This window comes from Podarcis vaucheri (assembly GCF_965113315.1).
Source record: "Podarcis vaucheri genome assembly, chromosome: 10".
NCBI classification, from domain to species: Eukaryota; Metazoa; Chordata; class Lepidosauria; order Squamata; family Lacertidae; genus Podarcis; species Podarcis vaucheri.
In genome coordinates, this window is record NC_138748.1 from 75,331,037 (window position 1) to 75,357,939 (window position 26,903).

The 26,903-nt window shown below is 47.3% G+C and overlaps 1 protein-coding gene across 1 annotated transcript in view; it reads left to right on the top strand.

Moving 5' to 3' along the window:
* The first annotated feature begins 685 nt into the window (after window positions 1-685).
* The window catches only part of LOC309541310 (uncharacterized protein), a 39,964-nt gene continuing 13,746 nt past the window's right edge, over window positions 686-26,903 (top strand). The window contains exon 1 of the mRNA XM_082239041.1: window positions 686-856. The gene's annotated coding sequence lies outside the window, so the exon portion shown is untranslated. The remainder of the gene's footprint in view (window positions 857-26,903) is intronic.

Consider the following 26,903-nt stretch of genomic DNA (forward strand, 5'->3'; position numbering starts at 1 on the left):
TTGGCCTCTTTGCAACGTAGCCCCGTTTCCTCAATGAATCCACCCATTTCAGTAAAACCTGAGCTGAAATAGTAAGGAGAGCAAAACAGCAGCCCTGTCTGACCCCCGTCAGCCCCCAGACTCCCCCAGTCACGTGGCAGGAGATTCATCCTGAGCCCCCGCCCCCTCCGTGAGACGGGTATGACATCATGGATGATCCATATGAACCATTGATGATCCCCATGATGCAAGCAGACTGGTCCAAAGAGCAGATCTCTAGGCCTGAATGAAAGGGGTCTGCGATGCTGGATTCTGGAGTCAAGAAATCCGCCCTTTCCAGTGATCTCTCAGGCTGGCCCGGAAAAGGCAGCGAGCAGGAATCCTCAGGCATCCCGACGGACAGACAGACCTGTCATGATGCCAAAAGACGAACTCGGAGTCTGATCTGATTTCCATGCAGAACTCATTTTGTGACTTCGCTGTTGGATTGCCGGGATCAGCCCCTCCCCCCTCTCCTGATCCCCCAGAAGGAAGACCGGGGGGGGATTTCTACTCCTCCTCCTCCCCCCCCCACCCGCTCAACACTTTCCCTCCCCTCCCGGCACATCCTCCTCTCACCCCGCCCCCACAACCCCAGATCCCGCCCCCAATACATTGCTCCTCCTCCTCCTCCTCCTCCTCCAATCCTGCTTCGCTCCGGAAATGAGGGGGGAGCCCCCCTCCCAACCTGCCTGCTTCTCCCGCAAGTGGAGCGTCCACTCCGGATTGCTGCTCTGCGGCGTAGCTGGGGGGGGGGAGGAGGACGGGAAGAGGAGGATCCCCGCCCAACGTGGATGTTGCAGGAAAGGAAAGGAGGATCGGGAGCGAGGACAAAGAGGTAAAGGGGTCGCGGGGGGGAGGGGGGGAGAAGAGGACCCAGAGACCCCTCCAGCTCCCCAAGCGCCTTCCGTGGGGCCGGGATCCCGGCACGCGTGCTGCCAAGGGGCGGAGATGGGGCGCCCACCCACGAGGACTCCCTGGGGCGCGGAGAAGCGGGCCAGGAAAGGGTTAAGGTGTGAGGGAGGCGCCTGGATAGAGACCCCCCCTGTCCCTCCCTTGCTCCTGTCGGGGGGGGGCCGGGAATGGAGATGTGTGGCGCGCAGGGCGAGGGGTGACCCGAGCCAAGGGGGCCTTTGGGTGCAAGGGAGACTCCGGGAGAGAGGGAGGGGGTCGAGGAATGGGGGGAGGGAGGGGAGCATCCCTGGGTCAGAGAAGGGCAGCGGGGGGGGGTGAGATAGGAAGACCAGTCTTGGGGGAGAAGTCTCCATCGTGGCGCCCGCTGGGAATATCTGGAGCGCTGGGGGCTCAGCGCAGAGAGAGGTGGACCACGAAAGGGTTAACGGGCACGAGGGATAGAGACCCCCCTGTCCCTCCCCTGCTCGTCTTGGGGGGCCCCTCCGGCTGGAGAGATGGGGGCACAGGACGTGGGGGGAGTGGTGCCAAGGAAGCCTCCGGATGCAGGGGAGACTCCGGGAGAGAGGGAGGGGGTCGAGGAAGTGGGGGGAGGAGGGAAGGCAGCATTGGCAGGGGGGGAGATAGGAAGACCACTCTTGGGGGGTCTCCATCGTGCCTTCCTTGGGGAATCTCCGGAGGGGTCGCCTTGGCTTCTCCCTCCCGCCCAGGAATGCCCCCCCTTCAAGGCGACCAGAGAGGGATCCCTGGAAAGTGGGGGTTCTGTCCCCCCACCCCTATTTTCCTGCAATCTCCATCCTCTTCCCACCCCATAAGCCCCTGCCCTGTCCAGGCGCAGCCATTCTGTCCAGTCCAAGCACTGGTCCCCTGGAGAGGAGAGGAAATCCGGAGAGGAAGAGGGGAGGGGGGAGGCCTTCTCAGAAGCGGCTCTTGGTTTCCGCAATCCCACCCAGGAAGCAGCCAGAAACCTTTTCCTCTCTCTCAGGCTTCCATCTTTATTGTCTTTTCCGCTGAGGGTGAGGATAATGTACACCTGTCCTCAGAAACAGGGGTGCAGAGTCCGTGGAATGGCTCTCAGTATTGATACAGAAGTTGCACCTCGAAAGCATTTCTGTTCCTCTTATTCTTTGAAGGCAGTGTCAGAGTGACTGACAAGCTGAGATACAACCCATCATCATCTGATGACAGCGACTGCCTGAATCTTCCCAGTCAAAGGACCCCTTTTCAGGGTAGACGGTGCCTGTGGCTGGAGGCTCTACACACCGGGTGTGCCTGTGCAGGCCAAAGACTGCCAGTATTAGTACAGGTGAGGTGTGTGACCTTCCTAAATTTACAGACTGTGTGTGAATGAGAGTTTGTGGGTGGGATTATAGTTTACGGCAACCCTGTGATTTTCTCCACCCATAACATTTCGTAAGCTAATATTGCAGTACGAATTCCAAAATAACTACAAAAAATCACAAGATGATAATAATAATACACTGGTACCTCGGGTTAAGAACTGAATTCGTTCTGCAGCTCTGTTCTTAATCTGAAACTGTTCTTAACCTGAAGCACCACTTTAGCTAATGGGGCCTCCTGCTGCCCAAGACAGGTGTTGATCATCATGTGAGCTGGGCACAGGTGGGCTGAAGCGAGCTACTGCCATTCCTGTGGAGCCTCCTTTTATTGACACAAGTATGCAAGCCAGGCAAATACATTTTTGGGCTGTGACCTTTACATCTTCCGTCCCAAAATCGTGGGGTGGTACAAAGCTATTTTGGCACCTGTTCCACAGCGTCATTTCCCCCTTGCTCAATGTATGATGAATGGAGACAAACGTCTCATGGAAAAGGGTTACAGACAGGACACCGCAAACTGCTGAGATCGCAAAAGGTCAGGCAGAGGTGGAACGATGTACAGACAGCTGTGGCTTGTCGGGGGGGGGGGTTGCCCTGCACCCCAAGGTCACGCGTGCAGGCAGATTGTGGCTGCCTGCTGGTGGAAAGTGTCTCCCTCCGGACCCCACTGTCCACTCCGCAATATCCCTACACACCAGAGCAGGATTTCTGTTCTCATCCTGAAGCAAAGTTCTTAACCCAAGGTACTATTTCTGGGTTAGCAGAGTCTGTAACCTGAAGCGCCTGTAACCCGAGGCACCACTCTAGATGTTATACTGTTAGTATCTTCCCCAAGCCACTCTGGGCAGCTTACAGTACATATAGGTAAAGGTAAAGGGACCCCTGACCGGAAGGTCCAGTTGCGGGAAACTCTGGGGTTGCGGCACTCATCTCGCTTTATTGGCCGAGGGAGCCGGCGTACAGCTTCCGGGTCGTGTGGCCAGCAGGACTAAGCGCTTCTGGCGAATCAGAGCAGAGCACGGAAACGCCGTTTACCTTCCCGCCAGAGCGGTACCTATTTATCTACTTGCTCTTTGATGTCCTTTCGAACTGCTAGGTTGGCAGGAGCAGGGACCAAGCAACGGGAGCTCACCCTGTCGCAGGGATTTGAACCGCCGACCTTCTGATCAGCAAGTCCTAAGTTCTGGGGTTTAACCCACAACGCTACCCGCGTCCCTACAGTACATATACAAGACAGTAAAACATCCAAAAATTAAAAACCTCCTGATACAGCTGTCTTCTAAATGTCAGATAGTTGCCTGTTTCCTAGCCCTCTGAAGGGAGGGCATTCCATGGGGCAGGAAGCCCTCTGCCTGGTTCCCTGGAACTTCACTTCTAACTGCAAGGGAACCAGCAGAAGACTCTCGGAGGCGGACCTCCCTGTCCGGACTGAACGACTGGGGTAAAGATGCTCCGTCAGGTCCACAGGGCCGAGGCTGAGGAGGGCTTTAGGTTGCAGATCTTGCTCCTCCATAATGATCGATGTATAGATAGCAGAGTAGGAGAAAACACTCAGAGGCAGGGGGAAAAAATCAGCTGAGAAATTTATTACTGAAGACAGATAAGCATGACAGGACCCAAAAAGATAGCAAAAATGTAACTCACAGTAAAACCCTGACTTAGCAAACCAAAACAGCACTCAAGTAAGAAACAGACAAGCAGAGTAGAGTAATAGCAGAATATGAAGTGGGAGCAGGCACATTTCAATACTGCAATTCATATATAATTCAATGTCAGGGTAACCCTGGGACTAGATAACAAGCCTCCAGGTCGACGTGCCCCATCTGCCCTTCACGTTCCTCTTCCGCACGGGCAGAATCTGCCTTCTGGACTGTGGGATTCACGGTTGTTCTCCTCCACTCCATCCACCAGGGCTTGACTTCAGGTGCAGCAGAATTCCCCACCCAGCCCATCAACGATTTGAGACCCATCAGCTTTCCTCACCTGGTTTAGCCGGCTGGTAGAAGCTGTTGCTTGAACCCCTGTTGCATGCTGACAGCTTCTGGAAGCCACAGGTGAGAGCTGAGTGCAGGGTGGGCACCAAGGGTGGAAAAATGACCCCAGGAGGTGCAGGACATGTTCCCCACCAAAGGAACTACTTATCCCCAACATCCCATGAGATCTAGATTCAGGTAGGTAGCCGTGTTGGTCTGACACAGTTGAAATAAAACATTTAAAAATAGTCCAGTAGCACCTTAGAGACCAACTAAGATTGTTCTAGGTATAAGCTTTGGTGTGCATGCACAATTCTTCAGATACACTGACACAGATGTCACCAGACCCTTGTATATCGTGGGAGGGTGGGGTGGGGTTTTTCTCAGAAGGGTACTCCAACTACCATCTCCCACTATATGAAGAACTGTGAATGCACACAAAAGCTTATATCTAGAACCTAAGGTGCAACTGGACTATTTTTTTACTTTTTTACTTCAACTGTGTCAGACCAATATGTCTACCTACCATGAAGAACAGTTATCTCCTTGCCTTGAATATCCTGCCTTTCAGATTAGGATAGTCCTCTGTCAGAAGACAAGCACAGGATCAGGCAGCACATCATCATTATAAAGAACCTTTGGGGTGGGTGTTTCCGTCTGGGATTCCCATCTGCTTTCCTTCTGCTTCTTCTGCTCTCTCCATGCAATGTGAGGCATTTATACGGAGGTCCATCTCCAAGAACAGGAGCTTCCTTGAGCACCCATTCAGCTGACCCCAAGCACCAAGCCTTGTCACTAGTTCTCTGACTGACCCAGACCACAGTCCCTGGAAGAGATGTAGGCCTGGGTCTCCCAAAATAATCCATATGAACCTCCTGAGGTCAGTGGGACTGTGCAGGTGATTCATGAAGATCTAGAGGTGTAAACGGGGGCAACCACTTGATTTGAAAGGCAGTCCCACAGGACAACAGTATTCCAAGATCATGCTGTGTTATTAAAGATGACTGAGGATCTTGAAAGGTTCCTGATGCATTACTACCATTTGACATCATACCATTTTCATTTCCTAAAAATTGGGAACATAGGTAGGACATGGGAGAATGTAAGAGATGTTGAAATAAGAGAAGGTGCTAATGGCGGTTGATGTGTTCTCTTTCCCTTTGTTCTCTTCCTTGAAACCCAAACAGGATTTGCTTTCTGCCCACTCTGAAAAAGGTGATGGCGAAGACAGAATTGCGGGGGACAGGGCACCTTTCGTTTCATTAGGAATAGCCATTAAAATGTGTGAAATGTGGAATATGCATCACTGAATGAGCACACATAGTTCACATCAACGAACACAAAAAGGAAAGAAGCCATTCAAAGGTATGTAGTGCGGAAAGAGCTTCTCTTTCAACTCAAAACTTAGAACACACCAGCGGACTCACACAGAGAGAAAACGTTTTAAGTGCAGGGAGTGTGGGAAGAATTTCAGTCAGAGTGGAAACCTTAAATTGCACAAAGGGACTCACACAGGGGGAAAACCATATGAATGTATGGTGTGTGGAAAGAACATTAATAATAGTGGAAGCCTTAGAAGATATCAACGGACTCACACAGGGGAGAAACCGTTTAAATGCATGGAGTGTGGAAAGAGCTTCAGTCAGAGTGCACAACTTAGATCACATCAATGGACTCACACAGGGGAGAAACCATATAAATGTATCGAGTGTGGAAAGAGCTTTAGTGATATTGGAAGCCTTAGAAAACATCAACGGACTCACACAGGGGAGAAACCATTTAAATGCATGGAGTGTGGAAAGGACTTCAGTCAGAGTGGAGATCTTAGAATACATCAACGGACTCACACAGGGGAGAAACCATATAAATGTATCGAGTGTGGAAAGAGCTTCAGTCAGAGTGGAAACCTTAGAACACATCAACGGACTCACACAGGGGAGAAACCATTTAAATGCATGGAGTGTGGAAAGAGCTTCAGTCAGAGTGGAGACCTTAGAAATCATCAATGGACTCACACAGGGGAGAAACCATTTCAATGTATGGAGTGTGGAAAGAGCTTTAGTAACAGAGGATGCCTTAGAACACATCAACGGACTCACACAGGGGAGAAACCATTTAAATGTATCGAGTGTGGAAAGAGCTTCAGTCAGAGTGGAAACCTTAGAAATCATCAACAGACTCACACAGGGGAGAAACCATTTGAATGCATGGAGTGTGGAAAGAGCTTTAGTAAAAGTGGAAGCCTTAGAACACATCAACGGACTCACACAGGGGAGAAACCATTTGAATGCATGGAGTGTGGAAAGAGCTTCAGTCAGAGTGCACAACTTAGATCACATCAACAGACTCACACAGGGGAGAAACCATTTAAATGCATGGAGTGTGGAAAGGAATTCAGTCAGAGTGGAGATCTTAGAAGACATCAACGGACTCACACAGGGGAGAAACCATATGAATGTGTGGAGTGTGGAAAGAGCTTTAGTGAAAATGGAAGCCTTAGGAACCATCAACGGACTCACACAGGGGAGAAACCATATAAATGTCTGGAGTGTGGAAAGAGTTTTAGTGATCATGGAAGCCTTAGATCACATCAACGGACTCACACAGGGGAGAAACCATTTAAATGTATCGAGTGTGGAAAGAGCTTTAGTGAAAATGGAAAGCTTAGGAACCATCAACGGACTCACACAGGGAAGAAACCATTTAAATGTATCGAGTGTGGAAAGAGCTTTAGTGATAATGGAAACCTTAGAACACATCAACGGACTCACACAGGGGAGAAACCATATAAATGTATAGAGTGCGGAAAGAGCTTCAGTGATAGTGGATGTCTTAGAAGACATCAACGGACTCACACAGGGGAGAAACCATTTAAATGCATGGAGTGTGGAAAGAGCTTCAGTCAGAGTGGAGACCTTAGAAATCATCAACGGACTCACACAGGGGAGAAACCATTTCAATGTATGGAGTGTGGAAAGAGCTTTAGTAACAGAGGATGCCTTAGAACACATCAACGGACTCACACAGGGGAGAAACCAGATACCGTATTTTTCACCCCATAGGACGCACCTAGTTTTTTTTTTGGGGGGGGAAATAAAGAAAAAATATTTTTTTCCTGGCTGGCTTCCCCCGACCCCAGCCCCCAGAACAGGCTGCTGCCTGCAAGCCTTGCGAACATGGTGCGCAAGGCTTGTGGACATCTGCCCGAAGCACGGGCCGGGCTCTGCAGCGTGCCCCATGATTCGGGCTGCAGGCTGCCGCCCGCAAGCCTTGCGAACCCGGTGGGAGCTGCCGCTGGGCGCGCGAGGCTTGCGGATAGCTTCCTGAAGCCTGGAGAGCGAGAGGGGTCGGTGCACACAGATGCCTCTCGCTCTCCAGGCTTCAGCGAAAGCCTGCATTCGCCCCATAGGATGCACGCACATTTCCCCTTCATTTTTGGAGGGGAAAAATGTGTCCTATAGGGCGAAAAATACGGTAAATGTATTGAGTGTGGAAAGAGCTTTAGTAATAGTGGAAGCCTTAGAAATCATCAACGACTCACACAGGGGAGAAACCATTTAAATGTATCGAGTGTGGAAAGAGCTTTAGTGAAAATGGAAGCCTTAGAACACATCAACGGACTCACACACGGGAGAAACCATTTAAGGGTATGGACTGTAGAAGGAGCTTCAGTCAGAGTGGAACCCTTGATTTATGTCAACAGGCTCACACAAAAGACAAACCATATAACCGTATTTTTCACTCTATAAGACTTAACAGACCACAAGACGTACCTAGTTTTTGGAGGACGAAAACAAGAAAAAAAATATTCTGCATCCCAGAAGCAAGAGGGATTGCTGCGCAGCAAAAGTAGCAATCCCTCTTGCTGTTCTGGCTTCTGGGATAGCTGCACAGCCTGCATTCGCTCCATAAGACGCACACACATTTCCCCTTACTTTTTAGGAGGGAAAAAGTGAGTCTTATAGAGCAAAAAATACGGTAAAATCAGGAAAGTACTCTTAGTGGAAGTTCAAATTCAACAATCTTATGGACAGGAAGAACTTTAAGAGTTGAAACCCTTCAGACCATCAACAAACTCAGAAGAGAAGCAGTTTAAATGAAAAGACTGCAAAAAGTGCTTTCTTTATAATGGAGTATTTAAGGAACAGGGACGCGGGTGGCACTGTGGGTTAAACCACAGAGCCTAGGACTTGCCGATCAGAAGATCGGCGGTTCGAATCCCCACAACGTGGTGAGCTCCCGTTGCTTGGTCACTGTTCCTGCCGACCTAGCAGTTTGAAATCATGTCAAATTGCAAGTAGATAAATAGGTACCGCTCTGAAGGGAAGGTAAACGGCGCTTCTATGCGCTGCTCTGGTTCGCCAGAAGCGGCTTAGTCCTGCTGGCCACATGACCCAGAAGCTGTAGCCCGGCTCCCTCGGCCAATAAAGTGAGATGAGCACTGCAACCCCAGAGTCGTCTTTGACTGGACCTAATGGTCAGGGGTCCCTTTACCCTTTACCTTTATTTAAGGAACATCTAGGGACTCTCACATGGGAGAACCCATTTAGATGTATGGAGTGTGGGACGTCTTCCTCTCAGAGTCCACTCTGAGCAATGAACTCAGCAGGAAATCATTCCTACAAGCATGAGGTATATGTGAAGTTCTGGTGTTTATATAAAAAAAAATTCCTTCCAGTAGCACCTTAAAGACCAACTACGTTAGTTCTTGGTATGAGCTTTCGTGTGCATGTGTATCTGAAGAAGTGTGCATGCACACGAAAGCTCATACCAAGAACTAACCTAGTTGGTCTTTAAGGTGCTACTGGAAGGATTTTTTTTTTTGTTTTGACTATGGCAGACCAACACGGCTACCTATCTGTAACTGGTGTTTATATGTAAAACTATAATAATGAAATCAGGCAACATCTCACAATGGTGAGTATAATTTTAGATGAAAGTACCTTTGGTTTTTGCACCATACTCTGTCATTCTGCCACCGCATGATCTCCCAGCACTGCTTCTTCACCAGAACTTTTTCGCTGCCTCCTGCCCTGCGCGTTCTGAAGACAACTTGAAATACTGAAATTGAATGGGGGATTCCCCCCCCAGCCTAATTTCAAGAGGGGGAAGGAGGGGCTGCAGGTATCAGAGAAGTCTCCTGGGGGCCCCATCTTCGCTCATGAAACCCATGGGGCAACCCCAGAGCTCCTGCTCATTCTGGGGTTTGAGGAAGATAGTATTTTTCCATAGTCCCAGAATTTTTGATTCAATCATGCTTCTCAGGAGTTTTCCCACCAGAGGACCACAGTGCTGTAGTGTGTTCCCACCATTTCAGAACACCATTTCAGATAAAACCACAGTGGACTTTGCCACCAAACTCTGCCAATTTGTCCTTACCCACAACAACTTCAAATTCGGTGATGACCTATTCCTTCAGATCAGCGGCACAGCAATGGGCACCCGCATGGCCCCACAGTATTCCAACATCTTCATGGCAGAATTAGAACAATGTTTCCTAAACTCCTACCCACTCAAACCTCTCTTGTACCTGCGATACATTGATGATATTTTTATCATCTGGACAAATGGTCAACAGACCCTGGACACCTTCCACCAGAAATTCAATGATTTCACCCCACAATCAACCTAACAATGAATCAATCTATGCAAGAAATACATTTTTTTGACACTACTATAAAAATACAGGATGGGCGCATAGACACCACCTTATACCGTAAACCAACTGACCGACAAACATATCTACATGCCTCTAGCTACCATCCCAAACATACCAAACAGTCCATTGTATATAGCCAGGCACTACGTTACAGCCGTATCTGTTCCAATTCTACAGGCAGAGACTCTCACCTAAGAGATCTACAGCAAACCTTTTTAGAACTAAAATACCCAGCAGATGAAGTTAGACAACAGATCAACAGAGCCAGACTGATACCCAGAGAGAACTTGCTGCAAGACAGACCCAAAAAAGAAAATAACAGAACACCTCTAGTCATCACATACAGCTCCCAAGTTAAAACAGTACAACGCATCATCAGAGATCTACAACCTCTCCTGGACAATGACAGTTCTCTTTCTCAAGCTCTGGGAGGAAGACCTTTCATTGCCTACAGACAGCCACCCAATCTCAAACAACTCCTAACCCACAATAATACTACAACCAGACTTAACACGGACACTGGCACCAGAGCCTGCAATAAACCCAGATGCCACATACACCCGGACAACACCATTACTGGCCCCAACAACATCACACATACCGTCTCAGGACTATTTAATTGCTCATCGTCTAACATTGTATATGCCATCAAATGCCAACAGTGTCCTTCAGCTCTCTATATTGGACAAACAGGCCAAACCTTACGCCAAAGAATAAACGGACATAAATCTGACATCAAGAATCACAAGACAGAGACACCAGTAGGAGAACACTTCAATCTCCCAGGACATTCTATACAAGATCTCAAAGTAGCTGTTTTACTACAAAGGAATTTCAGAAATAGACTGGAAAGAGAAGCTGCTGAATTGCAACTCATTACCAAACTTAAAACCATGGAGAGACCTGGTCTGAACAAAGACATTGGATTCTTATCTCACTATACGTGACAAAGCCATTTTTCACCTTCTCACCCCTTGCTTTTTCCTGTAAGACCTATTGCAGTCGTTAAGAGTCGTCAACAGGCTCATCACAGCTATCTGCCAATCACCCATTCCCACCACTCTTCTGAGTAATACCCTCCCCACCTTCTCACTATATAGAAGGATCTGGCAACTTCTGTTTCAGTGTATCTGAAGAAGTGTGCATGCACACGAAAGCTCATACCAAGAACTAACTTAGTTGGTCTTTAAGGTGCTACTGGAAGGAATTTTTTTTGTTTTGACTACGGAGAAGACCTCCAGAAAGGGACTGAAGGAGAATCAAGAGCCTCAGGATCTGGACCACTAAGTTTTATACCTACACCTTTGGGTTCTGATGAGCCTGAGAAAGTGATACCACTGCCAAAGGGAGAATAGAACTATCTCAACATGTCTCTGCAACTACTAAGTTGGAACATTCATGGTTTTAATTCCCCTGAGAAAAGGAAGAAGATCTTTCATTTATTAAAAAAGGAACAATTAGACTTAATTTGCCTACAGGAAACACATGTGATTAGGCTCCATAGGAAAGTTTTAATCAATAAGAGACTGGGTCAAGAATTTATTTCATCTGATAGAGTGAAGAAGAGAGGAGTTGCTATCTATGCAAAAGAAAGCCTATCACCAAAATTTCTTTTTAAAGATGAGCAAGGAAGAATTTTGGCAATTGAAATTCAAATACAAGGAGAATTTTTTTTTGATTTTGGGAATTTATGCACCAAATGAGGGGAAGTCGGAATTTCACAAGAAGTTGCATGAGACAATGCTGGATTATGTGGACTATAATAACATCATTATGATGGGTGACATGAATGGGGTGGTATCTACGAATATGGATAAAGCGCAAAGTCAAAGCATCACAAAAGAGGGCAGGCTACCAAAACCTTTTTTTGAACTAACTGACAACATGGATCTGATTGACATTTGGAGAACAAAAAACCCCTTAGGAAGAGAAGGGACATTCTTCTCTGAAGCCAAAATGACACGGACAAGAACTGACCAAATATGGATAACTAGAGGATTGGCTCCCAAGACTAGAAAGGTGGAAATCTGCCCAAAAACCTGCTCCGACCATAATGCAGTAAAGATGGAAATGAGATTAAATTTAACTGGCTCCTTCAGATGGAAGATGAATGACACCTTATTAAGAGACCAAGAGATTGTCAAGAAGGCCCCAAAGAACCTGCGGGACTACTTTGAAGTAAACTTGAAAACCACAGTGGAAAAAAGAATAATCTGGGATGCAAGTAAAGCGGTGATGAGGGGGTTTCTGATACAACAGAATGCAATAAAAAAGAGAACCCAAAATGAGAAAAAAGACAGAATTTTGGAGAAAATAAAAGAAGGAGAGAAAAAATTAAGATTGAAACCAAAGTCACAGGAGATTCTGAGAGAAATTAAATTATATCAAGTACAATATATGAAATTGATAAATCAGGAAGTCGAATGGAAAATCAAACAAATGAGACAAAAGACCTTTGAATCGGCTAATAAATGTGGAAAACTGCTAGCATGGCAGTTGAAAAAAAGACAGAAGTTGAACACGGTTACCAATCTTGAGATTGAGGGGAGAAATATCCAAATCCTGTGGAGATTAGAAAATGCTTCCAGAGATACTTCAAACAACTTTATACCCAGGGGCCGCAGAAAGAGACGGATATAGACCAATTTTTAAGAACTAATGGATTACCAAAACTATCTCAAGAAAACAAGACAATATTGAACCATAAGATAACGGAACAGGAGATTGAAGGTGCCATTCAGAACATGCAACTGGGCAAGTCTCCAGGGCCGGATGGGTTAACCTCCAAGTATTATAAGACTTGGAAAGACTATTTAATTCAACCATTAAAGGAGGTGTGCAACGAGATTATGGAGGGGAAGAAGGCACCGGAGTCATGGAAAGAAGCTTTCATCACACTTATACCAAAATCTGAAGCTGAAAAGACACAACTCAAGAACTACCGTCCCATTTCCCTTTTAAATGTGGATTATAAAATTTTTGCACATATTTTAGCTAACAGATTAAAAAGAGTGTTAAATGAAGTGATCCATAAAGACCAGGCAGGCTTCCTCCCAGGCAGACATTTGTCTGACAATACAAGGAACATTATTGATATTTTGGAGTTATTGCAAACGAACACTAACACAAGAGCAGTTTTGATTTTTATTGATGCGGAGAAGGCCTTTGACAATATCTCTTGGGATTTTATGAAGAAAAATCTTAAGGGAATGGGAGTGGGACGGGGGTTTGAAAATGGTATAGACGCAATCTATTCAGAACAAAAAGCAAAATTGATAGTTAATAACGTGGTGTCAGAAGAGTTTAAAATTGAAAAAGGAACACGACAGGGTTGCCCTATCTCTCCATTGCTATTTATTTCGGCCCTGGAGGTGCTCTTGAACATGATTAGGAGGGACCGGTTGATTAAAGGAATCCAGGTCGGAGCTAAACAATATAAACTCAGGGCCTTTGCAGATGACCTGGTTTTGACATTACAGGAGGCAGAATCTAGTACGAAAAGAGTTTTAGAACTGATTCAAGAATTTGGTCAGGTGGCAGGATTTAAATTAAACAAGCAAAAAACTAAGGTTTTGGAGAAAAATTTGACAACAATGGAAAAAGAAAGGTTTCAGAAGGAGACAGATTTAAATGTGGTGAAGAAAGTGAAATATCTAGGGATTAATATGACGGCCAAAAATTTGAATTTATTTAAAGATAATTATGAAAAATGCTGGTCAGAGGTTAAAAAAGATTTAGAAATTTGGTCAAAATTGAAGCTTTCCTTGTTGGGTTGAATTGTTGCCATAAAGATGAATGTACTGCCAAAAATGCTGTTTTTGTTTCAAATTTTGCAGATTGTGGACAGGATGGACTGTTTCAAGGGGTGGCAGAGAGACATTTCTAAGTTTGTCTGGCAGGGCAAAAAGCCCAGAATAAAATTTAAAATATTGACTGATGCTAAAGAAAGAGGGGGGTTTGCCCTGCCAGATAATAATAATAATAATAATAATAATAATAATAATAATAATAATAATAATAATAATATATTTGTACCCCGCCCATCTGGCTGGGTTTCCCCAGCCACTCTGGGCGGCTTCCAACAAAGATAAAAAATACACTAAAATGTCACATATTAAGAACTTCCCTGAACAGGGCTGCCTTCAGATGTCTCCTGAATGTCAGGTAGTTGTTTATCGCTTTGACATCTGATGGGAGGGCGTTCCACAGGACGGGCGCCACTACCGAGAAGTTGACATGAAGTTGTATTATGAATCAGCAGCATTCTGCTGGTTGAAAGACTGGCTACGTCTGGAGAACACTGACATTTTGGATTTGGAAGGGTTTAACAATGCGTTTGGGTGGCATGCATATCTGTGGTACGACAAGGTTAAAATTCATAGAGCATTCAAGAACCATATTGTCAGGAAAGCAGTGTTTAATGTCTGGATAAGATATAAAGATTTATTAGAAAACAAGACCCCAAGGTGGCTATCACCCATGGAAGCTAAGGCTCTGAAAAGACTCAATATGGAGGCCAAGTGGCTGAAATATTTGGAGATATTAGAACAAAATGGAGACACATTGAGATTGCAGAGTTTTGAGAAATTAAAAGATAAAGTGCAAGATTGGCTACATTATTATCAAATTAGAGAGGTTTTTAATATGGATTAAAAAATAGGCTTCCAGGTGGAAAAATCGAAATTAGAAACAGAATTGTTAGAACCTAAAACTAAGGTACTTTCAAGAATGTATAACTTGCTGTTAAAATGGAACACTCAGGATGAAACGGTCAAATCAGCTATGATTAAGTGGGCGCAAGACATTGGTTATAACATTATGTTGCTGACTGAGAACAGTTATGGACCACCGGTGTGAAATTTACGGCATGTAATGTCTTAAAAGAAAATATTATGAAAATGATATATAGGTGGTACATGACACCAGTCAAGCTTGCAAAAGTATATCATTTGCCTGATAATAAATGTTGGAAATGTAGAGAAAATGAGGGAACATTCTTTCACCTTTGGTGGACGTGCCCAAAGGTCAAGGCTTTCTGGGAAATGATCTATAATGAACTGAAAAAGGTATTTAAATATACCTTCCCTAAGAAACCAGAGGCCTTCCTTTTGGGCATTGTCGGCCAATTGGTGCCAAAGAAGGACAGAACTTTTTTTATGTATGCAACAACAGCAGCAAGAATACTCATCGCAAAGTACTGGAAGACACAAGATTTGCCCACCCTGGAAGAATGGCAGATGCAAGTGATAGACTACATGGAATTGGCAGAAATGACTGGCAGAATCCGAGACCTGGGAGAAGAGTTAGTAGAAGAGGACTGGAAGAAGTTCAAAGACTACCTGCAAAAACATTGCAAAGTGTTTGAATGTTAAAATGATGTTCAGACTATAAAGATAATATGGCATTAGTGACATATTTGAAAGGAATATGTAAAAAATGTTTTAAAAGAATAAGGGTGAAAAAGAATTGAATAATATTATGTCAAATTTAAACTAAATGGCACAAAGGGATTAAGTTATAAAGAACAGGTAAAAATGGACGTACAAGGAAAGGAAAAATTGGAGACATAATAGGTTGGAAAGTATAAATATAGAATAAGATTTGAAAGAAGGTAAGGTACTGCTGAATATGAGTGTGTTAAAGAAAAGGGAGGTGTGAGGAAGTCAGGAAAGAAGGTTATAAAAATAATAAGTAAAAAATTGGATTTTCATGTTTCTTTTTTCTGTTTTTCTTTTATTTACTTTTTGTATGTTTTTTGCTGTATTTTTCTGTTTCTGTTTGAATGTGATAATGTTTTCTTTTTTTCTGGTTGATTATAAAGTTAGTTTTATTATTTAAAATTTCAATAAATATCTTTAAAAAATAAATAAATCCTTGGGCACGTCCACCAAAGGTGAAAGAATGTACCTTCAGTTTCTTTACATTTCCAGCATTTATTATCGGGCAAATGATAAATTTTTGCAACCTTGACTGGGGTCATGTACCACCTATACATCATTTTCATAATATTCTCTCTTAGGGCATTACATGCCGTAAACGTCATACCTGTGGTCCATAACTGTTCCCAGTCAGCAAACATAATATTATGTCCAACATCTTGTGCCCATTTAATCATAGCAGATTTCACCATTTCATCCTGAGTATTCCATTTCAACAGCAAGTTATACATCTTTGACAAAATCTTAGTTTTGGGTTCTAACAGTTCTGTTTCTAATTTTGATTTTTCCACCTGGAAGCCAATGTTCTTTTTTCCCCTTAAATAATATTTATTAAAGTTTCAAGTAGTACAAAAGATAAAAAGAAAAAAAAAGGAAAATTTCCCCCTTTATAATCCAAATTTTCAATAACTTTCTTCCAGAACTTCTCCTCACCTCCCCTTCTTGTATTCCATGTCCAAATATTTATCCAACAAGTTCTTATCCCTAAATTTTTAGCCTTAATTTGTTATCATATTTAATTCAGTTTACATATCAACTTTTAACTTATATACATCAATCATTTATACTTAAAAATTTTTTTTTCTAAGGTCAACCCAGTTTCCCTTCCACGGATTCCCCATTTTTATACTAATAACAACACAAAGTTTAAAAAAAATCAAACAGCCTTTGGATTTCCAAACGCCACCCTCCCTTCCCCGGTTTCGATCCCAGAACCATTGTCCATTGCCTTTTCAGAGCTTTCGCTTCCATCGGTGACAACCACCTTGGGGTTTTATTTTCCAATAAATCCTTGTATCTTATCCAAATATTGAACAATGCTTTCCTGACAATATGATTTTTGAATGCTTTATGTGCTTTGACCTTATCATACCATAAATATGCATGCCATCCAAATATGTTGTTAAAGCCTTCTAGATCCAAAATGTCTGTATTTTCAAGAAGTAGCCATTCTTTCAACCAGCAAAAAGCTGCTGATTCATAGTAAAGTTTAAAGTCTGGCAGGGCAAATCCACCCCTTTTTTTTTGGCATCAATTAATGTCTTAAATTTTATTCTGGGCTTCTTGCCCTGCCAGACAAATCTAGAGATATCTCTCTGCCACTTCTTGAAACAGTCCATCTTGTCCACAATTTGCAATGTCTGAAACAAAAACAACATTCTAGGCAATACATTCATTTTTATCACAGCAATACGACCCAACAGTGAAAGCTTCAAATTTGACCAAATTTCTAAATCTTTTTTCACTTCTGTCCAACATGTTTCGTAATTATCTTTAAATAAGTTACCATTTTTGGCTGTCATATTAATCCCCAAGTATTTCACTTTCTTAACCACAGTCAGGCCTGTCTCATTCTGAAACCTCTCTCTTTCAATTGGTGTTAATTTTTTCTCTAAAACCTTAGTTTTTAGCTTGTTCAGTTTAAATCCTGCCACTTGACCAAATTCTTGAATTAATTCTAAAACCCTTTTAGTACTAGATTCTGGCTCCTGGAACGTCAATACTAAGTCATCTGCAAATGCTCTCAGTTTGTACTGTTTGGCTCCGACCTGTATACCTTTGACCAACTGGTCCCTTCTAATCATATTCAGCAGAACCTCCAGGACCGATATGAAAAGCAGTGGGGAGATTGGGCGCCCCTGTCGTGTCCCTTTTTCTATCTTAAATTCTTCCGTCACAACATTATTTACAATTAATTTAGCCTTTTGTTCAGAGTATATTGCACCTATACCATTTTCAAATCCTTGGCCTACCCCCATCCCCTGTAGGTTCTTCTTCATGAAACTCCAAGAGATATTGTCAAAAGCTTTCTCCGCACCCACAAATATCAGAACTGCTTTAGTGTTTATATTCACTTCTAGTTTTTCCAAAATATCAATTATGTTCCTCAAATTATCAGACAAGTGTCTTCCCGGGAGAAAGCCCGCTTGGTCTTTATGAATCTCTTCCATCAATACAAAGAGCTTCAGTTTCAATGCAAGCCTTAGAAGACATCATCTGACTCACACAGGGGAGAAACCATTTAAATGTATGGAGTTTGGAAGGAGCTTCAGTCCGAGTGGAACCCTTGATTTACATCAACAAACTCGCACATGAGAGAAACCATATAAATGTCAAGTAGACAGAGGTTCCGTCCTAGTGGAAGTCCTACATCAACAGACTCATGGACAGGGAGAACTTTAACAGTTGACACCCTACAAACCCATCAACCCTCAAAGAGGAGAAGCTGTTTAAAGGGAAAGATTGCAGAAAGTGCTTTAGTTATAATGGAGTGTTTAAGGAACATCTAAGGACTCTCAGAGGGGAGAACCCATTTAGATGTATGGAGTGTGGGACATGTTCCTTTCAGAGTCCACTCTTTTCTTCACATCAATGAACTTTTGGGAGAATCAATTCCTGCGTCCAGTCAGCGCTTCCCCTGTGCAGCTCTGCTTTGGGGCTTGAGGCTGACCTGGGCAGGAGAGCAGAGTAGCAGCGGTCCTGCGTCCGTGTGAGATGAGGGATAAATCAAGTCCAAAGACAGTTCGGTTCTTATCTCTAGAAGCGTTTATTTACAAGCCATAAATCAGTCACATTCCATCGGAGCTTCCCGGCATCTTCTGTGCTCAAAAGCACACACGCAGCCTCTGAGCTGAGCTGTGTCTCAGGCAGAATCGAAAGCAAGTCTGAACAGAGATACAGACTGTGACTCACTTCTCTGCGTCAAGCTCCTCCCAGATACAGGACACCATGGAGTTTTAACCCTGTCAGTTCCAAACTCCACACCCCCTCTTGTCCTGCATCTGGGGACAATAGCCAACAATGCTTTCCCCATACACAGACCCTCACAGAACTCCTCGTGCTTCTGGAAGGTTAATGGTTTTGTGAAACCATCAGCGAGGTTCTTGGTTGAGGGACAGTATTTCAGAACAACTAGCCCCTCATGAACACTCTGACATACATTCCGGAAACGTATGTCCAAATGTTTGGTCCTCGCCTTGAATTGCCCCGTCTCGGCCAATTTGAGGCATGGTTGATTGTCTTCATGCACCACAATGGGCAGACAATGCTCTCCACAGATTTCCTCGACCAAACACACATAGAACTCCAGCTCTCTGCAAACCTCTGATAGCGCACTGAACTCAGCTTCAGTAGATGAAAGCGCTATGAGACTTTGCTTCCGGGACCTCCACCCAACTACTGAGTCTCCAAACTTCACCACTAGGCCTGACACTGATTTTCGGTCCTCAAGGTTAGCCCAATCCGAATCCACCCATGCGGTCAGCTTGACACCGCCCTCAGCTGACATCTTGAGGCAAAAATCTTTGGTATCTTGCAGGTAACATAGCACCCGCTTAATACCATTCCAGGCCTGCACACTAGGACTTGAAGCCTCTCTACTGAGCAGATTGACAGCAAACACTATGTCTGGTCTGCTCCACTGTGACAGATACAGTAGACTACCCAGAGCTGACTGAAAGAGTTCAGTATTTTCGAACACAATGCGTTCTACTTGCTGACACTCCTTCACGTATCCAGCCTCCATGGGAGTTTTGGCACCTGCACAATCAGACATCCTGAACTTCTCAAGCAACTGTTCAATCTTACCTTTCTGGCGAAGCAAAAAGCTTCCATCACTTGCTCTTGTGATCTCTAAGCCTAAATACGATTTGACATCTCCAAGCTGCTTGATCTTGAACCGTTTTCCAAGCTCCCTAGCAAACTTCTCCACCTGTTTACTTGTCTGTGCCATGATCAAAATATCATCAACAAACACCTGAATCACTTATTGTTTCAAGCCTGAATCTCTAATGTAAAGACTACTGTCTGCAAGAGATCTCTTAAAAGGTTCATACCTTTTCATCCAAACTCCACAGAACTCAGCAGGAAATCCATCTTAAAAGCATGTCATGTATTTGAGGTTCTGCTGTTTATATGTAAAACTGTATAGTAATGAAATAATGAAGGTAACGTCTCACTCTAGTGAGTATAATTTTAGATGTAAGGTACCTTTTGATAGTGAGGGGGAGTTGGTGAATCTGGATTTCTGGGATGCTCATCTGCCTGGAAGCAGCTGGCAGAAAGGTTTTCTTCGTGAAGCCCCTGCAGATGCCGAGTTCCTGACTTCCCTCCCAGGCGACAGGAAGCGAAAGACACACCTCCATTGCCCTGTGTCCTTCCAGCCTCTTTCCTCCCTTGCTCCCTTCTGCCGGTTTGTGTGCCTGACTTGGATATCCTGCATGCTGTATTTTAATATTGCTGAAACTGGATTTGCTCTCAGGAGCCATGTTTTGTGCCTCACTGGGGACCCAGTGAGAACTGTATGCTTTGAAAGCTCAGTAAACTATTACTGAAGAAGTCCTGCTGCCTCTGTGTGTGTTTTTGACCTCAGTGTGGGACTTGCTCTGCACGTGGCCCCTACCCTGCTGCTACTTGGCCCATGCCCTGGAGTTGCTCTACTCAAGCATGCAAGACGGTTTTTGCACCAAACTCTGTCATTCCCCCACCGCATGATCTCCAAGCACTGATTCTTCACCCAAACTTCATCCCTGCCTCCTAAGCATTCTGAAGAAAACTTGAAATACTGAAATTGAATGGGAGATTTCCCCCCAAGCCTAATTGCAAGAGGGGAACGGAGGGGCTGCAGGGACCAGGGAAGTCTCCTGATGGGCCCATCTTCACTCTTGAACCCCATGGGGCAACCCCAGAGCTCCAGCTTTTTCTGGGGTTTGGGGAAGGTAGTATTGTTCCATAGTCCCAGAAGTTTTTATTCAGTCATGCTGCTAGGGAGCTTTCCTACCAGAGGCCCACAGTTCATATTGCTATCATACTGATTTTACTGTTGTTTTTGCTTTTTCTGTCATGGAACAGCTGGGTGCAGGGGGGGGGAGGCACCAGTTGGGGGACCTACAAGGGAAGAAGGCTTAGATCCTGGGGACTGGTGAGGGGATGGCAGTGAGCAGAAAGAGGGAGGAAAGGGAGCAGAACGGGAGGGGAGGTGTTGCAAGCTGAGGAGGAAACAGGGTTTGGTGAGCAGGAAGAGGCTGGGGCAGAGAGCAGTTTAGGCTCAGAGAGGGGAGAGGAGGGGGCCAGGAGACCCAGAGGAGGCCGGCTGCTGAAGCATCCAGGGAGACTCCCCCTCCTGCTGTGACCAGCTCCCCTCTCCCCTGGTCTCCCAGAGCACACAGAGAAATCCAATTCAGACCCATGAGCCTGTACATTATATTAACGGGCGTAGTTTTTTTTTGTCCCAACATGCATCACTTTAATCTCATTGACAATGAACTGTATTTTCGGCCCATTCACCCCGTTTGGAGAAGTCCCTTTGGAGCTCCTTGCAATCTCTCTCCTTGCAATCTCTCTTTCTTTGCTCCGGTTGGCTGGACTCCTCCCTTTATTCCGCAGGGACCCGAAGGGCTCAGCCCGACGAGCTGGGGGACTGAGCAGCCTCGCACCTAGATTTTTCTGTAACACCCCCCCTCCCAAAGAAAGGCTCAACCTCCACGCCCATGGGTGCCTGTGGCCAGCCCAGACCCTGGAGCATCGGCATCTCTGCCCCAGCTTGAAAGTGAGGGGCTGCAGTGCTGGCAAACCTTATCTCCTCCTCCCCGTCCAGACAGAGGAATGGCCTTGTGGGGTTGGACCAGAGAGTCCCATCTGGGTGGGGTGGAGGGGGCAGTGCGGGGGCTTCTAACTGTAAAGTAGGGAGGGCCCTCCTGAGTCATCTAGTTGAACCCCCAGCATAGCAGGAATCTCAGCTAAGCATCACAGGCAGGGGGCCATCCAACCTCCCCCCACCCCACCCAAGGAAGGCACTCTCCCCACTGGCTGTGCTGTACTGACCTCTCAGTGGCCCCTCCTGGCTCACTTTCCTGTGGCCAAAGACTCTTCCCCAGGGGGGGCATCTGAACAAGAGACCACCCCCCTGTAGGGTGCTGTGTTGATGTCCACCAGGCTAAGTGAAATATACTCAGAGTCGCAAAGTGATTTCATGCTCTTTATTCAGCTCATAGTGTTGAGGAGGAATGAATAAAAGTCCCCTCACAGTATCTGCTTTATATACATTATTTACACAATGGGCTGCACATGATTGGCTAATTCTGGAATTCTACTGTAAGCCAATCAGGTTGTGGATTCACTTCTATCTGGAGCAGGATTGGGTGGTTCCTGCCAACCAATCATACTGCTGCATTGTTCTAGGACCAATCAGACTGCTGCATTTTGGATCCTATTCAACTCAGTACATAACACCCCTCCCCTCTAAGTTCCAGTCCTGCCCGGGAGGTCGCATTCATAGTCCTCAAGGATGCAGGCGGCCTACATGTGCGTTGCAGCCTGGGGTGTTCCCTGGTCCGGGCTCCAGGTTCTGGCTCGTGTTCCAAGGATGCTGGCTGTGATGGGGCTGTTTGGTCTGGTGCAACTGGCTCGCTCAGTCGTGGTTCTGGTTCCGGTGTCCTTTCGGCCTCACAGGTCCTCTTTGTATTTAATGATTCTGCCTCTCCTGCTGGCCCCTCCTGCTCTATGGGCCTCACTGCCCCGCTGTTCCCTTGGGACTCCTCTGACCTGTCCTCCTCCTGGGTTTCTCCCGGGAATCGTCGCCGTATCTGGTCGCAGTGGCGGCGCCAGCATTGCCCCCCATCCGTTAGCACCTCGTACGACACGGGGCCAGTGACCCTGGTGACTGTGGTGGGTACCCATGCTGGGCCTGCCCCAAAATTCTTTGCGTACACTGGGTCCTGGGCCTCGAAGGTCCGGGGGCTCCTGCCTTCCCCCACCACTACCTCATCCTGAGCTCTATCGGGGTGAAGGCGGTCCAATCTGATTGCATGGCGCCGACCCATTAGTAGTTCAGCGGGGCTCCGGCCAGTCGTTGAGCTGGGGGTGCTGTGTTGTGCTAGAAGGAATGTGGCAAGGCGGTACTCCCAGTCCCCTTGCGTCATGCGGCGAAGGGTGTCCTTGGTGGTCCGCACCATGCGTTCTGCTTGGCCATTGGTGGCAGGGTGGAACGGCGCCGAACGGATGTGGCGGATGGCGTTCTGCGCTGTGAAGGTTTGGAATTCTCCTGACGTAAATGCAGTCCCGTTGTCTGAGACGAGAGTGTCAGGGAGCCCGTGGGTTGCAAACAGCCTGCGTAGTACCCGGATGGCTGTGGACGTGGAAGTGGACGGTACCAGTGCGACTTCCAGCCATTTGGTGTAGGAGTCCACCCTATGAAGAATGTTTTCCCCTGAAAGGGGCCAGCGAAGTCCACATGCAAGCGTGACCATGGTGCTCGGGCGGATTCCCAGGACTGGACTGGGGCCCTTGGGGGATCTGGGCGGGATTCTTGGCAGGCCTGGCAGTGTTTGACCCAGGCCTCTATCTCTCCGTTGATCCCCGGGCACCACACATAACTCCTGGCCAGGGCCTTCATTCTTACTACCCCTGGATGTGTCTCGTGTAGGGCTGTGAGGACCCTTTTGCGGAGGGGCTGGGGAACAACGACTCTGCTTCCCCATAACAGGCACCCCTTGTGGGCAGACAGTTCATGTTTGCGGGTTGTGTAGCCAGAGAATTCTGGCCCAGGGCTGCTGATGGGCCATCCCCTCCACACCCAGTCCAGGACCCGGGAGATGACCCTATCTTTCTTGGAATGGTGTGCAACTTCTTGTGCCTGAATGGGGCGTCGGGAAGCAGCTCCAGGCTCATAACCTCTTGTGCAGGTGCTGGGTCAGGGCCTGTTTCTGGTAGTGGTAGCCTGCTGAGGGCGTCCGCATGGCCCATTGCCTTCCCTGGGCGGTGAATCAGTGCATACTGGTAGCTGGCAAGGAAAATTGACCACCTGAGGACGCGAGGAGACGGCACTTGGGGGGTCTGCTTTTCGGGGGCAAACAAGCCAAGCAACGGCTTGTGGTCAGTCACCACGGTGAAGGGCCGCCCGTACAAGAAATCATGGAATTTTTTTACTCCCTTCACGATTGCCAGCCCCTCCTTGTCGATTTGCGAGTAGTTCCGCTCGGTTGCATTGAGTGTCTGGGAAAAGTATGCTACCGGTACCTCTCTTCCATCCGGGAGTTGGTGTCCCAGGACAGCGCCAATGCCATAGGGCGAGGCGTCGCATGCTAGCACCACTGGCAGCCTCTCGTCGAAGTGTGCCAAGGCTGAGTTTGAGACAAGCAAGTCCTTGACTGCCTGGAATGCGGCCTCCTGGCGCTGGCCCCACACCCAAGGGGCCCGCTTGTCCAGGAGTCTGTGTAGGGGCTCCGCTACCGCCGCCTTGTGGGGAAGGAAGGAATGGTAAAAGTTCAATAGTCCCAAGAAGGCCTGAAGTTCAGTCTTGCTCTTGGGCGCTGGGGCCTCACAAATGGCCCGTACCTTGTCCCCAGTCGGGTGGACCCCTTCTGCGTCCACCATAAATCCCAGAAAATCCACCTGAGGCACTCCTAGTAGACATTTTTCCCGCTTCACCTTGAGACCCGCCGTCTGGAAACGGTGCAGAACGGTGCGGAGGCGGTCCTCAAACTCCTCTGGTGTGGGCCCGGCAATTAACACATCATCGAAGAAGGGGGTGACACCAGGAATCCCTTTAAGGAGCGAGTCCATTAGATTCTGAAATATGCCTGGTGCCACACTGACACCGAATTGCAGCCGCTTTACCCTGAACGCTCCTCTGTGCGTCACAATCGTCTGTGCCTCTGCTGTGGCCTCATCTACTGGCAGCTGTTGATATGCTTGGGCCAAGTCCAGCTTGCCAAAAATTTTCGACCCAGCCAGGGTGGCAAGGACATGGCTGACCACTGGCACTGGGTATGCATGGGCCGTGAGGGCCTTGTTTATGGTACATTTGTAGTCTGCGCAGATGCGGACCGAACCATTAGGCTTGACGGGTGTGACGATTGGGGTTTCCCAGGGGGCATTAGGCACCGGCTCCAGCACTCCTTGCTCCATGAGCCGGTCCAATTCCTCGTCTATACGGGGTTTCAGGGCGAAGGGGACCCGGCGGGCCTTGAGCCTGACCGGTCGTACTGCGGGGTCAAGCTATAGAGCAATGGGGGGGCCGTATACTGTCCCAAATTCCCATCGAAAACCCCTGGAAATTCCTTGCAGATGGCGTCCACGTCCACTTGTAAGCTAGTGTGGTTCACCCCGGTGACAGCTAGCCCCAGTGGTCCAAACCATGCCAATCCCAGTAAGCTAATGTAGGGGCCCTTGACCACAAGCAAGTCCAGTTGCCGCATCCGACCTCGGTATTGCACCCTGAAGGTCCCCATGTCAGCATCGCCCTAGAGAGCCAGTGCACCAACTGGACTCTTGCACCTCAACCCCGACTGGGCTGGGCGAGCTGGGTAGCACCGCCAGAGACCTCCTTCCCGCAGGAAATGGTCACAGTGCTGTGGACTCACAGCTTAGAGCTGAGAGCACCGGATTCACTGTCTCAATACTTCAGTCGTTGCGCAGCAGAGTTTTGCAGAGTCTTGCAGAGTATAAACCACTCGGAGAGCAGCTCTGTAAAATATCTTCCTTTTATTCTATAACTATAACTATGGTACAAAACTATATACAGAGCTACGTATTCTAAGCATAAAAGCAATGCTACACTGAGAGTCTGCAGCTGCTCTTAGCAGCAATCTAATCTCTAGGATCTCTAACACTCTCACTCTCTCCGATACACTGACTGACTGACTCTCTCACACACACACAGATATGTTGCTGGGCAGAATAAGTTAATAGGCAGGACACGCCTCCTCTTCTCTGTGGAGAGTCAGCAAGGGACCTTACGTTTCTGGAAATCCCGTAGGGTGAATGGGGCCGGCCTGAGTTTGGGACCCCCAGTAGGACACAGTTTCCTTAAGGTCCTTGCCGAGATTATGGATAGAGTTGAACCCGTGTCAAGCTCCATGCGGCATGGGGCCCCCCTCTATCTGTACCTCTACATAAATTTTCTCTACGTTGGGGTGGGGCAACTGGTATACCTGGCAGTCCGTGAGCTCCGTCGAGTTGCCTTGGTGTGTTGGGCCCCGGGACCTGGGGCTCTTGGATTGGTCATCTGATGCCTGGTGTCGGGTGGGCCGAGCCCGACACACCCGGGTGATGTGTCCCGATTTTCTGCACTGCCTGCACTCTGCGTTGCGGAAACAGCAGGTCCTCCTCTCGTGACTCTCCCCGCAGCTTGCGCAGTTTCCTCCTTCTCGTCGAGGCAGCTGTGGTCTGTGCGCTGCTTGAGTGTGCTGCTGTACTCGGTGCACCTCCTCCCTGTCGGATCCTGAGTCGTCGGTGAGGTCTTCGTGGTGGACCCTCGGTTGGGATGGCAGGCTCGGCCGTGCCTCTTGCGTCGACCTCTCGGCAGCTTCCGTTGCCAGGGCCTCCTCTAGAGCGACCTGGAACGTTAGGTCCTTCTTAGCGTAGAGGCGTCGTTGCAGCTTCTCATCCTTCAGGCCACCGACGAGGCGGTCACGAAGCATGTTCTCCAGCTCTGAGAAGTTGCAGAACCGGGCGGCTTGGCGGAGAGAGGTCACAAACCCAGTTATGGTTTCCCCAGGGGCTTGTCGCTTTGTGCAGAAGGCATTTCGACGAGCCACCACTGAAGGCTGCGGCAAAAAGTGCCCCTTCAGCTGTTCCATTATTGTTTTGTATGGAACAGTAGCGACGTCTTCAGGTGCAAGGAGAGCCCAGGCGATTTCAAACGTCTCCTCTCCGCAGACGCTGAAGAATATCGCCCTCTTCTTGGCGTCTTCTTCGTCGGTGACCCCTTTGGCTTCTAGGAGGAAGGTGAAATGGGAGGCGTATGCTTCCCAGTCTCCAGATGCTGGGTTGAATGGCGAGAAGCTGCTGTTGGCTGCCATTCTGCGTTCCTTGTGTCCCGGAGCTGAAGCCTGGATACACGGTGCGAGGCAGCGGTGCGGCAGGCGGCGGTGCTGCGGTGCTGTGTGTGGCAGTTAGCTCAGCGGAATCCCACCTTCGTCGCCAGTGAAATATACTCAGAGTCGCAAAGTGATTTCATGCTCTTTATTCAGCTCATAGTGGTGAGGAGGAATGAATGAAAGTCCCCTCACAGTATCTGCTTTATATACATTATTTACACAATGGGCCGCACATGATTGGCTAA